Source organism: Sciurus carolinensis, chromosome 4 (assembly GCF_902686445.1).
Source record: "Sciurus carolinensis chromosome 4, mSciCar1.2, whole genome shotgun sequence".
Classification (NCBI taxonomy): domain Eukaryota; kingdom Metazoa; phylum Chordata; class Mammalia; order Rodentia; family Sciuridae; genus Sciurus; species Sciurus carolinensis.
The window spans coordinates 140,533,852-140,548,403 of NC_062216.1; the positions used below are offsets into that span (position 1 = coordinate 140,533,852).

The window sequence follows — 14,552 nt, forward strand, 5'->3', positions numbered from 1 at the left end:
ATGAGCACATCCATACTAAGAATTTCTAGATTCTCCTGTTCCACACTTCAGGGTGGCAGCTTGTCTTTCAACTCAGTTCTCTGATGGGTCCAAGAAAAACCATTGTGAGCCTGTTCAGCTTTTTTCTTGTAAGAACAAAAGTGATGGAGTTTTTAATGACCTGGCTCAGATTTATCTACCTTCCTTCCTTCCTCCCATCCCATCCCAGAAAATCTCTAAGAACTAATCTCCTCTTCCCCACACTCAGGACATTCTTTCATCCTCTTTGAAAGCACTCACTGTACATTGACTAACGTTACAGTGTTATTAGCATTGTGCAGGCACACGGGTTCAATCTGTTTATGTCGGTCTGTATCAAGGGCTATGTCTGTGTATCAAGAATCATAAATATTCAAGGAATGTGTCACATTTTCCTTTTCCCATGGCACAAAGCATAATGTATGGTAGATGCTCAGTTTTAAAGCATTTAAAACATTGTGTGGTAGGCATGTTGTAAGATTGTAAGGACTCATAAATGGTAACCATTCACAACAAGAATATTATTGTTACTGTTATGTCTTTGCATGACATAGAACATGGTTTATTATTTGACTGTAGCATTCCTTGTTATCCTCATCAATCATCAGCCCCACAATATCCAACTTCTAGGGCCCCGCCCCTAAGGCTGTTATATCCATTTACACATTATCTTTTCCAAAGAGTCTGCTCCCTTGTCCCAGAATATCTTTTTCTTGTCTCTCCATAGCAAGGTCCTAACCACCTGGGTTCAATCCCCAGTATTGCAAAAATAAATAAATAATTAAATGAACAAAGAAAAGGACTCAGCATGTAGCTCAGTGATCCAGTGCTCCTCTACCACATATAAATGTGTATATACATATATTATATTATATTAACACAATTTATTATTATACATATAAGTATATATACTTATAATACTTATATATTTATATAAATATATTTGATATATATATACATTTATATATATTATATATAATATTTGATATATTTATATATATTGTGTGTTGGGAGGGACACTGGAGATTGACCCTGGGTGTACTCTACCACTGACCTACATCCCCAGCCCTTTTTATTTTTTTATTTTGAGACAAGGTCTCCAAGCTGGTCTCAAACTTAACGATCCTACTGCTTTAGTCTTAAAAGTTGTGACTGGAGGTGCATGCCACCATGCCTGACTCACTTCCAGTGTTCTTGTCACATGTAAAAACCTTAGGTGCTAGCTGAATCCTTTCAAAATTATTATTTGGTTTTTTTCAAGCAGTGGGAGTTGGAACCATGTCTGTCTATAACGAGTACTAGCTTGGTGTTTTCCACATAGTTGGTCTATAAGTGCTTATTGAATGAATGTAAGTTAAATGACTCAGAACAGTGATTGACCTCGTTCATGTATAAGCTATCTAACTATTGTACTGACATCACTGCCCATCGAGTTAATTCTTCTCTTATCTGTACCTCCCTGAAAGTGAGGTGCATCTTTTATTGTTGTTAGGTATTTTTACATCTGTCCTGCCCATTAGAAGGAGAGCTGGTGTAGGGTGTCAGCTCAGTCTTATTTATTTTTTTAGAAGCTGAGGGAGGGAGTTGTAGGACAGCAATAAATACTTGTTGAACAAACCAATTAGTTTGGTGTTGCATGATAGAAGGAAAGCACAAGAGAAGTAGAACTTTGTTAAAATGTTGAAAGGGATAAATGGCAAAGTCAACCATTTGAACAAATAGAAAGAGAGAAAATGCTTTAAATGGGTTAAAGTAATAAAAATGTGAGAAGGTATTTTTTCTTTTTATTTTGTTGTTTAAAATCCTGTTGGCAGAGATCATCAGTATTAAGAGGTTGAAGAGTACATTTAAAGGGTCAAGTTGTCAGATAAACATTTAGGGCATAAAAGAATTTAATTCTATTTTTGTTTCAGTGAAAAATGATAAGGTAATCCTATGAATATAGACATAGTTATCATAATTGGAAGCTAGAAATGAAGGAACCCTAGATGGACCATATCCCTACTTCTTTCCTATTTGATAAAATAGTGGCCACCTATCTTGTTCTGATAGCCCTAGAATAGAAACTCAGAAGTGTTTAATATAAACTATCCACTTTAGAGGGAGTTTCTAGAATTTCATGCACAGTAGTGATGATAATGAACATGTATTTTTTCTGACAGGTGTAACAGAACACAGATAATTCTCTGTTCTTTTATAAAGTATGATGTATGACAGCCAGGAATAAGATCATCTTTTATAGGAATTATCATAATATTTGTCTGTTTCACCTGAAGAATTGGCTTGGTATGTAAATTTGATGGAATGAAAGCAATATGAAACATTTTCTACAGGAAGTGGTTAGGTTGAATTTACATTGATAAAGATTATAGAAGAAGAAGAAGCTTTTCTTGTTGGGATGTTGCTCTAATTTTGCTGAATTTCATTATGATCTTAGAAAGTATTAACTTTTGCTTCATGTTATATCATTTACTCAACTGTAACACTAATTCTTGTTCCAAATATTAAAATGACTATTGTTATAAACTATATTTAAGAAAACTTTATTTGGAATCCTCAAGAATATTTTTTCCATAATAGGCAAAAGTTTCCAGATATTTGTGAAATGAATGGTTTTGTTATTATATTAAGCCACACAAATCTGAAACACTTTAAGATGACTTTGTACTATTGTATAAAACCTTCCTTAGAGATAATATGATATTTTTAGGGATAATAGGATTAAGTAGTCCTTCTTTAGGCACATAACTTGTTCTCATTATACTTTTCTAACTGTATTTGATCATTAATCCAGTTGGTCTAGCATTACTAAAACTGCCTTTTTAAAATTTTATTTTCACCCTGTTTATTGCTTATCCTTCAGTACAAAAGCTATGTAATGTCTTCTCTGATTATTTTCTGAACTTTACTTTCTCTTCTATTGCCTGTCCAATATTTTTATTTCATTATTATATTTTAAAAATAAAAGAAATAATTAACATGCTGTCTATAGCTATTGAGTTTAAGAAAAAAATCTGTGAAATATGCAGAATTGAATTAAATTGTATTTTGGTTAACTAATTTTTTTCTCCTGTGAAGTGACAAGTCTCTGTATTTTGCAATATTCAAAATTAACTATAACTCTCCTTAGAATTTTAAGATTGGTAGCTGCTTAAACCTGAGCTTATGACCATGTCACCATTTCAAAGAGAAAATTGGCCTTCTGGAAAATACATACTTCTAGGGGATTTCTTATATGTCACCAATATTTATATGAGTTTTCCAGTTTGATCAAAAGCAATCCCTAAGTTCTTTTAACTCTATCTTCCATCTTGGGTTTTGGTATTCTCTCTGCTTTCTGTTTTCTTCAAATTATTTGAAGAAATTTTCCCACAGTCTTCTAGAAATAGAGGCAGTTTGGTTGAAAACAATGGTCTTCATGTGGATGTGTTACAAGAATATTGTTTTAAGTATAGCCAAAATAATTATGTATGTCCATGATATGCCTTTGGGTAAGTAGATTCAGGTAGAAAGGTTCAGTTAGGAAGAGAACCAGTTTTTATTTTATTTTGTTTTGTTGTGCTTTTTTTTTTGAGCACTCACAAGGTGTCTCTGTGCTATTAAAATGTATTTTATTTCATTTAATCCTTTTAAGATGTTATACTTTAGCTACTGCCATCCCTATTGCACAAAGATCATAACAGCTAACATTTGTTGGGCACTTACCATATACCATGCACAGCTATAAGAGCTTTATGTGTACTTTCTCAGTTACAACCTTCATCAGGAGATATCATTATTGCTGTAAGGAACTGAATGTCTGGAGACTAAATAACTCTCCCAAGTGGCCCGGCTCTTCTAGGATGATGCTCAAGGAGATGATCAAGCTCAGGTGTGATTCTCAAGTCAGTATTCTTTCCTTTACACCAATGCTTCTCTTTCTATAATACATCTATGCTTATTTTAAAATATAAATGACTTTAAATGATTTAATAAACAACTTTGATTTTTCCTCAGATTTCTAAAGCCCTGAGGTTTTCATATTCTGTGACAAGACCCTATGTACCCCAGTGTACACAGTCATTTAATTTTGAGAGGCTGAGCAAGTCAACATCTTTTTTCCAAAGCTTGCTCTGTATTTATAGGAGTTGTGCAAAATATGATGTCAAGTTTACTAAAGAGCCATCCTGTATACTTCTGCATTGCTTTGGTGAATTGCTCTAATGGCTAGGAATGTCAGTTTAGTCCCTCCTGCATCTCAAAGATAAACCTGCCAACTTGGGTGACAATTAAACTGCATGATGTGATGAACACGATTTGGGAGGTTGATGTTTAGTGTGTCCTGTGTCATCTACATCGTGCATTTTTCCTATCAAGGTCAAGAGGGTCTTTGACGTTGACAGTGATAATTTATCCCTGAGCCAAACTATACTATTAAATTGTCTATCAAGAGGAAAAGAAGTTGATACTGTCTATTTTTCATCACCCTGTTACCTCTCTACTCATTTTTCTTCCGATCAGTGACCCACAATTTCTTGTGAAATTACACATTTTCTCTTACTGTCAGAGAGAAAGAATTTCATTTTGTAATCATACCAAAACACATGTGTGTGCTTCAGCTGCACGCTATACTGCCAGGACTTGGGAATGATCCAGTCCAGCGATATGCTTGTCATATGTATTTATACATACAGGCTTGTTCTCTTGGCAGGGTGCCAGCCTCTGGCCATTGTGTGTGCTTTCCCCTTTCCACCTAGTTTAAAAGTTCCTGTCATCTCATAGGTACTGCTTCTAGTCCCTTCACCTCTGGAAGTGCCAGTGAGCAAGTGTTGCTTACTAACCAACACTCTTTTCAGTAGTTCCATCTTTCTTTGTAAATCACAGAAAATTATTTGCAGAAGGTAGCATAAGAATGATTAGCTTGGCAAAAAGTAAAAGTTTCGTTACATTTGCTGTTAAATAACCTTATTTTCTCAGATAAATGTGCTTTAGATTGTTATCAAATCAATCTTTGGAAGCTGCAGATCCTTTTAAGTGGTGTTTACTAAGAAAAAATCTTACAGTTGGTAAGGTTCTCTGTCCAGAGTCACCATGTGTAAGAGCAGGAATTATCTCAGGTAATCTATCCAGTGCCTGATATAATGCCAGCATACAGTAGATACCTTTGTACCTGGTGAGGAATAGGTGGATAGATGGACTCATGAGTTTGTCTTTGCTCTCTATAAGACTTGTTTTGAAGTAGCTGATGGTTCTCCTTCCTGGTAATGAACTACTAGAACATGCCTATGATGTGATAGCACAAACTGGAGAGCCAAATTGTCTTGGTTTGAGTCCCAGCTTTGCCAAACCAGTCTTTTATACATTAGGAAACGTACTTAACCTCTTCATGCCTCAGTTTCTTCTTCTGTCAAAGGGGTGTCTTAATAGAATCTCAGATGTGTTATGAGGATGTAATGTTACAATGAATGCAAAATACCCAAAACAATGCCCAGTGCATAGTAATTTGTTTCTGTTCTTGGAAAATCTACAAAGAGAAAGTAGAGTTGCAGTAAGCTATGGCAACAGACTATTTGAAAAATGTATTTTGGTAAGCGGAGAGGATGAGTGGAAACTTAATTATACTGGACAAATTCCCACGGTCTTGTGCTGTGAAGTGACGTCTTCGTTAATGCCAAATTTGTTAGGAGTGTTTGGGGAGTGCAAAGTTGAAGTCATAGTAGGTTCTAGCTGATGCTTCTAATGGAGCCTAGTGGCTTCATTTGGTGGGACATAGTATCATAAGCACCATCATTTGATTCATCTGATGTAAGTGAATACTTGTGAGAAGTAAGTTAAGACTTAGGGTAACTAGAATTTTTGTCTGAATCAGGAAGGGACTGCTATTATATTCCCATTGGAACAGTAGACATGGACAGACATTTCAGGGAAACTGAAACTACTTAGTGTTGGGGCAGGCTCCGTAATGACTGTAGTTAGGCTCTCTTAGAGTCTTCCGGCAGGCTATGTTATGTTTTTAGTGTGTAGCTAGAACTGGGAACCAATTATGTTATGCTTAGTCAAGGCCAGAAACACTGTGATTTAGCGTACAGACTCAAGGTCATAAACATTAACTTGTGAACACGTGCTCCCTCCCCTATATAACCTGTTGGCAGTGTGTTGCCTGTTTGGCCTGCATAAAAAAGGACCTATGGAAAAGTCCTGGGGCAAAAGGGCTAAAATGGAACTGGCTGGGGACTGAAGCTGAAGCTGGGGGCTGGCTAATGGCTGTGGCCATCCCTGAATAAAGCATGTCTGCTATCCTAACTGTGTCAGATCTTCCACCTGCCGAACCCTGACTGTTTCCTGGGTCAGAGCCCCTGCACGACACTTAGAGTCACAATATATACTTTCAATATGTATATAATATGTATGTATATTATAATAACCTAGGCTAGTCTACCTTTTATGGTCATCTTTACTTTAAAAAGATAAGTAGATCATTTATTCCAACTCTGTTGAGTTTCATTTGTTGGTACAGAAAATGAACTTCGGGTGGTTTTAGGTGTCAGTTATTTTTCTCAGTCTCTTAGTTTCAGCTGAGAAGACATGAGGAAATGATCCAGTTCCTTCTTTATTGTGGACTGGAAACCAATGGAAGCAGAAAAAAAAAAAAAATGGATGACACGAATTTTAAAAGATAAGTTTCCTTTAATCTAAATGGAACCACTTCTTTTGAATCGAATTCCATTTTTCTCACAGAGAATTATAACCGGTAGAGTTCAGTTTACCCAGTTTCTTTGATTTACAACTAAAGAAAATGAAACTTGTTCAAATTGGTGGCTTTCCTTGGCTGTTTACCTGCTTGTTGTCAGAACCAGACTAAAACTTGGTTTCTATTATTAAATCCAGTGCTCTCTTCAGTACCCTGGTTAAATCATCAAAGAATTTTATGTCTAAATAAGTTAAATAACACTCTGTGTTCTTTATTGCTGAAGTTTTTTTTTTCCCAAAAAATGAAATGAAACTAGGGAATTATTTACATCTGGCTTCATCCTCTTGCGAGAGCATTTGGATTTGAGAGCAGGTGGCACCCTGCCAGTGACAAATGGAGGCATCGATATTGCCTTCCCATCATACGCTACCTTTTATGGTGTCGAGAGATTTCTTGCTCTCCTTTTTGACCCAGCTGCAAAGCAGCTGTTGTTTGAGCTCCAGCCTTTCCACTCTCAAAAGGCAGCCATCCTGACTATCCCCACCGTGTTTGAACTTCTGCAGAGCGAGTGAGCTCAAACTAACCCCGCAGGGACCAAGGCAGCCCCCTTGCCATTGCTAAACAGTTTGGATGGAGTAATTTAGTGAATGCTTATAGATCTGGTCAGGACAAAGAAACAGCACCTACTACAGCAACAGCCCAGCCGTTTGGACATATTGCTGCTAGTTAAGATTTGAGGGCATTCCGGTTGCACTAATTCCCTACAGGGATTGACCACTTTATTCATCTGAAGTTTTTTCATTAACTTCTGTTGCTATCTTATGGACCATGGAATGCTGACAAAGTCTGTATTTTTTTTTTTTTTTTACTTTTTCCTTGTAAATGTTACCAATGATGGTAGTAGGCACAAAATTCTGAGTATCACTCAAGCATCCAGATTTGATCATATTTGCTCATTGCAAACAGTGCCTTCTGTCAGAGGGGCAACAGCACTTCTCAAGGAGGCTATATGTTTAAAGAGACATCCTAGCCTCCAGAACCATAAGAAATGAATTTTTGTTGTTTACTTAAAAAGAAGTGTGATTTCAGTGTTTGCTTTTGCAAGATATTTAACGTTCTTCATGCATTTTTGACCACCTACTATGCATCTGGCCCTTGGATAAGTGTTGATTTAACAGTCCTCCTAAAGTGGTCTATAATTAGAAGAGGAGATTATGAATGAATTAGAATTGGTAATTAAAGTACATATGGTAAGTGTCGAAACAAAAGTAGGAATAAAGTGTTGTTAGTGCACCCAGGAGGAAGAGACTCAGCTTGAAGCATTCTGGACAGGTTTAATTTGGCCACAGCAGTAAATGGAAAGTCTAAGACTCCTCTAAGAGTAGATTTTTTTTTTTTTTTTTTGGTTATTTTCCCATCTAATTTTCGATTTTGAAATGTAGGCATTAGCTGGGTGTGGTGGTGCATACCTGTCATCTCAGAAGCTTAGGAGACTGAGGCAGGAGGATCACAAGTTCAAGGCCAACCTCAGTAACTTTGCAAGGCCCTAAACAACTAAATGAGATTCTGTCTCAAAATAAAAACCAAAAAGGGGGTGAGGATGGGCTGTGGTGGTTAAGCGCCCTGGGTCCAATCCCCAGTACAAAACAACAATAACCAAAATAACCTAGGTGTTGTTTTTCCTGTTCTTGTTGTGAATTATGTTTTGATTTTCTGTGCTTCCCTCTCCCCAAATCCTCATTGTTCTCATTTCTTTCTGTGGCAGGTAGCTTCACAGACAGATCCACTGTAATTGCTGTGTCTGTTTTTCACCTTCCCCTCTACTTTCCCTGTAACTTTTTGCTTTACGACCTATTAAGCACACCTTACTGAGATCACCCATGATCTCTGTCACCAAATCCAGTGGGCATTTTTCAGAGTTGGACATGATCGACTACTACTGTTTTCTTAAAATACTGTTTCACCTCTTGATTCCACCTGATTAACAAATCACATTTGGACATCTCCTGTATCTCCTAAGTATAGTAATCTCTACAAGCCTTAAGACTGAGCTGATAATCTTATCCTCTAAAGCAGGTCCTCCTCGATTATTTAATATCTTCCCTTAGTCACAGTCTAAAACTCAGGGCTCATCCTTGTTCCCTCCATCTCCCTGGTCACATTCCCTCTCTAACCTATTGGTCATTCTGGGTAGATGACCCATTCTGTGTTTTCTCTCATGCCAGCCCTCTGATCTTGGCTTCTCTCTGTCTGTTGTCTGTGTCCTTCTGTTCCCACTGAACCTGTTATCCTCACTGTCCTGGGAGTGACATTTACAAAGCATCAGACAATATCTTCCTGTGATCTGTAAGCCAGGTGTGCTCTGCTGTGCCCTGCATTTCACAGGGCTCAACCTCACTCCTGTCTGCCTCACCCACTCCCGACTTTGTGTGGTGTTTTTGTATTACTATCACAAGTATTTTATCTTTGCTGTGTCTCCACTTGGAATCCTTTGGTCTCTCCTTCAGTAAGTTAATCACATACGTCTTTTGACTTTTAGATCAAGCATCGGTTCCTTTGGAATCCTTGCTGTGTATTTTGACTCCTTCAAACCACCTGCTGTGGGTCACACTCCCATCTCTTGTGTTTGTCATGGGACAGCTGCAGTTTTTTAAGTTTCACCAGGGCAGGAGTTGTGTCTGTTATTATAATCCATTTTCATCCCACTCAAAACAGTGCTGGGCATGTGGTAGGTGCCCAATAAATGTTTGTTGAATTAAGAGAGTCAATCAATAAATGTAATGAATTGCTAAAATTTCATTGTCTTAATTAAAAGTAGATGGATCTTTTGTTTTACAATTGAGAGATAAATCATAAGCCCATTTCTAGTGTCTAAAATGACCTATTTTAAAATTTGAAAGTATCTGCTTAAGTTTAAAGTAAAAATTTTGTATATATTACATGCAGTCTAACTATAAATTTGATATAAACAGAATTTCTACTTACTTTATCTCAGCTTTTTCAGACAATTTAATGAAATGTCTGAGTACTTTTCTCCTCAACTGAGAATATGGATGGATACGAGTATGATAAGATGTTGGTGTTAGCTTGACTCTGAATGTTGACAACACAGTATAACAGCCTAAGTAATTTGCCCAGGTGGAGTTTAAGTTGCGGTTGTTTTCCATCAAATTAATTATCTCCACTGAAATGTTATTACAGTATGTGTGGATGATTCCTTTAGGCTTGGAGGAAAAATATACAAGTGAACAGATGTAGAAAGGAAATGAAAATTGTAACATAACGGGAAGTCTACATAAGCTAAACACCTTCAGTTATGTACTATTTATAATAGTCATTTTGTGTTTCTTTCTTAAAATATAACTTTATTTAACCTACTCTGAATGTCAAAGTTGTGTAAAAAACAATTAAATCTGAATTTTAATACATTCAGATATTTTGATACTGCTTTATGAAAGATAAGTTTCTTATAATTTGAGATTTTTTTTAAATGGTGATGTATATTGATATTTTATATTGCTTTTTAATAATTTTTCTCTTTTTTTTCAAAAACATTACAATTATAATGTAAATAAATGAGGTACGGGTTTTAAAATTTATTATTATTCTTATTTTTTTTGCTCCTTTCTTAGCATTTTAGCAAGTTTATTCCCTTTGCTTTCTTCTCATACAAGGTACCGGATATCTGTTGTTCTTATTTCCTGCCAGTGTTTGGTCTGTGGCCCCCTCTCTGGTCAGTCTTTCTGAAGTAGTCCTCTATATTCTATTGCCCTAGCATCTCCATCAAGCAGAACTCTAGTACTCCACTGCACATGGATGTTCCTACTGACATCAGCTCCCACAAAATCTTTCTCCTGTGAATAAATAATACCTGCATCCTTCCAATTGTGGCGAATGAAAAACTGTAGTCATCCTCGATTCTTCCTTTTATGCTACACCCACATCTGATCCATTGGCCACTGCTCTTCCAAAGCTATCCCAAATCTGATCACTTCTCACCACTTCCACTATTACCACCCTAGTGTAAGCCATGAGTATGAACAACCTCCTGAGTGATTTCCCTATTATTCGTTGGCCCCTCTTCCTGTCAGTGTCCCATCCCAAATCTGGAGGTTTGTTTTATTTTGTTTTAATCAAAGCGAGGTCACGATGTACCTCAACTTAAAATCCTTCATGGTATTCCTTGCTCATTCAAAAGAAATTGCAGTGCCAACTCTGGCATCATATATACTAAAGTCTAAATGATCCAGAGAAGATTTGCATGGTCTCTGTACAAAAGATGACACACAGATGACTGGAGTGTTCCAACTTATGCAGTTTCCAGAGATTACTGTTGCTGGTTAACACTGATGAAAACATGAATCAAAATATCATGTGGCATCCGGTATTGATTGGTTTTTACCCTACCGAAAAGAAAAAAAGAAAAAATTCAGAAATTACCAGCTCCTTCCAATGCCTGATAAGTCCTGCACCATCTATACCCTCCTCTCATGCTTCTTTCCTATGATTTTAGTGGGGTTTACTCCACTGCTGCCATGCCGTTTGTTGTTGTTGTGTTTTGTGGTTTTTCTGAAAGTTCCTAACACTTGCAGGCATGCCAGATCTTTGCGTGACCTGTTCACTCCCTATACTTGGGTCACTTCTCAAATGTCACTAAAGGCCTTTCTTGGTCACTTTATATAACCCCAACCTATCCCCAGCTGTGGAGTATTGCTCTTTCTATGGAGCCTGTGTTATTTTTCACTAACATACATAAGAGTGATGTGTTACTTGTCTGTGTGTGTTAGCTGTCCATTCTGCAACCAGAAAGGAAGCTGCATGAGGGCAGGAAATGCCTTGATTACCAAGATCTAGAACACAGTCTGCCATATGGCAGGAACTTAATCCAGTTCTATGAAGTGAAACCCACATCTGGGAAACCTTCTCTTACCCTTCTCAGCAGACTAGGTTGTACTGTGCTGTTTAGACACTTGACTTGATGACTAATGTAGTACATTTTTTTAAAACCTCTCTACTCTAGATGTGTACTTCTCCCCTCTCAGTCTTAAAATACCAGTGGATCAACCTTTTCCTTCACCTACTGTTGAAACTCCAATAGTAAAGTAAGCCAGTGATACAGGTGTTGCCCCTAAGAGAACATAATTGGGCTGTAAATTTCTATTGCAGCCTGCTTGGTTCACTTAGCAGTGGATCAGGAAGATCTCTTAGGGTTTAAATAATTTTATACAAACTTATTTTAATAGATGCCCAGTATTTCATTGAAATGACATAGGTTAATCCAGTACATGCTGATGGACATAGAGTTTATATAAACAAGGCTGCAGTGGAAATAAACAGCAACTATGTTGTATTTACATGTGTTTCCTTAGGACCAATGCCTGGAAATAGAATTGGTTTGCCAAAGTGTGTCTATGATTTAAAAGCTTTTGATACATGTAAAATTGCCTCCCAGGAGGATTTTATTACATTTTGCTATATTTCAACAATGTGTTTTGGAATGCCTATTTTTATGGCCCCTTAACATTACCGAGTTCTCTCATTTTTTGCAACTTTATTGATAGATGAATAAAAGCATGTTAATGTATTAATTTCTATGATAGGCTAATTAAATGTTACATATGTTTAACACGTTTTTAGAGGGATTCTGGTTTTTTTTTTTTTTGGTATTTGCCAACTATTTGTTTGTGCTCTTTGTTGATTTAACATGTCTTATCAAACAAGAAATGCAGTTACATATGCACAATATACTTATCTTTTTTGCATGAAATTCCCTCTGTTGCAGTCTTTCAGCCCTCTTGGTCAGCTATTGCATTTCAGCTAGGTTTCAATGATTCATAGGTTACCTACCTCTTTCAATGATTCATAGGTTACCTACCTCTTCTGTCTGACTTGGCTCTAAATCAGAGATAACCATGAATACCTTATGGAGTTCATTTTGTTAGAGTTGCTCACAGAAATGAAGAAAGTGGATTACTCACTATTGCAAATTTATTACAAAGATATTTGAAAAAATATAAACAAACTGCCAGGTGAAGAGGTACATGAGAGAGGTTGGTTGGAAAGGAATGTCTGCCCTGCTGGAGTTAGAGAGCTGCACCTCTTTCCTGTCACTTATATGTGTTCTCGTTTGCCAACCCTGAAGCTCCTTGAATCCCATCATGCAGGAATTTTTACTTAGACTCATCATACAGGAATAATCATTTCAACTTCTAGCCCCTTTCTCCTTCCTGGAGAATCAGGTGGGGGTTGGAGGCCAAAGGTTCCAAGCTTCCAATCATGAACTGGTGTTTCTGGTGATCTGCTCCCACCCAAGAACCCACAGAGTGGCCTCATTAGAACCAAAGATGTTCATGTCACTGAGGAGAGTCCTAGGGACTAGTAACTCTGGGTTAGGAATCAGGCTTAAAAGAGGAAATATTAGAACAAAAGATTCTTAAGCACCTCTGTTACTTAGAAAATTAAAAGGGTTTTAAGAGTTCTGTGCCAGGAAATATTCATAAAGACATACATGTATAAAATTTACATATTATATATTTGTAACATATAATCATAAATATATTATTTGTAGTATATTATAAAACATTGTAATATAAACCATAATAGCACTATTTATGTATTTAAACATATGTGCACACATAATGTATATCCACAGAAAGTCATAATGTGATGCAGCAATTCAAGGTCTTGGTATTTTCAGGTGTCATTCAGTAGAATAGCAGTTCTGAGCAGTGGTATCAAGACACATTGTAGAAGGTGTTGGATTTTGTCCTGAATAATTTGTCACTAAAAATAAGTACAAAGCCTTGAGTGTAGTTTACTGAAACCATAATGGTATAATTCTCTCTTGCTTATTCCTATGTGCTTTCTTAAGTTAGGAGGTTTCCAGGAATGATTGTTGGAGTCTGTGTGTGTGTGAGAGTATGTACAAACCTGTATGTGGCTGTTTTTATACTTGTAGGTTTTGTAGTTGGAAATAGCATTGACCACCACTGGGTGGGATGCTATTTGCTTTGTGTACCCACTCACTGGGCTCCTGTTTCTGAGTTGTGCTAGTATTAGCATTAGTTTAATAGGAAAATGTAGTATATTAGCTGTAAACTGATCCCACACTGTGGAATAACCTATATAAACTTTACTGGATCTTAATCATACCTTCATATGTTTTAACACTGCCAGTCAGAAGAGGACCTGATTAGGGTGGAGGTTTTCATTGTTGTTTTTCATGCGTTTCAACAATATTGTCTTATGTATGGTTTTGAATAATTAGCACATCCCTTTTTCTTGGTTTCTGAACCACTGCATTTGTCCAGACACCTATGAGTACACAAAATGCATGTTGTTTATGTTTTGCTTCCTGTATGGGGTTTGTTCAACTTGTGGCTCTTTCATAATACTTGCTTATAGAAAATACTGATATAATCTCAAAGATGCCATGAAAAAATCTCCTGGACAATTTTTTCTTCTCCATTTTCTTAATTACTGTCTCCTTAAAACAGTGATAGTTGAAACAGTAAATTTGATTAAACATTGTATTACCTCCCAATAATCCTGACCCCTTCATAGAAACTAGTGATGTGTTTACCTGATTGACTTAGATGGTCAGTTGATTCCTTATTTTATATACTCTTGTGAGGGTTGTCTTTTCATTCTTATTATTTGGCAATTAGTCTTCATTAAACAAGTAGTGATCATATCCCTCTGCCCTAGAAATAATGTTCTACATTGTCCAATTTGTATATAGGAGATTATGTGACTCATTTCTTTTAATAACTTAGTCCAGTGAGCAGCCAGAGGTCACTGTCTATGAGTACTGATGCATGTTTTTAAAGCTTCATACTTTTGTTTTGCCAATGAACAAGGAGTT

The 14,552-nt window shown here is 36.6% G+C and overlaps 1 protein-coding gene and 1 non-coding gene across 3 annotated transcripts in view; both read left to right on the forward strand.

The window, feature by feature from the left end:
- Tmtc2 (transmembrane O-mannosyltransferase targeting cadherins 2) overlaps positions 1-14,552 on the forward strand; it is a 379,905-nt gene that overhangs the window by 284,592 nt on the left and 80,761 nt on the right. The gene's annotated exons all lie outside the window — the stretch shown is intronic.
- Positions 10,895-11,002, forward strand: LOC124984096 (U6 spliceosomal RNA). Its single transcript, XR_007108559.1, has one exon. It is a non-coding gene; the product is annotated as a U6 spliceosomal RNA (small nuclear RNA).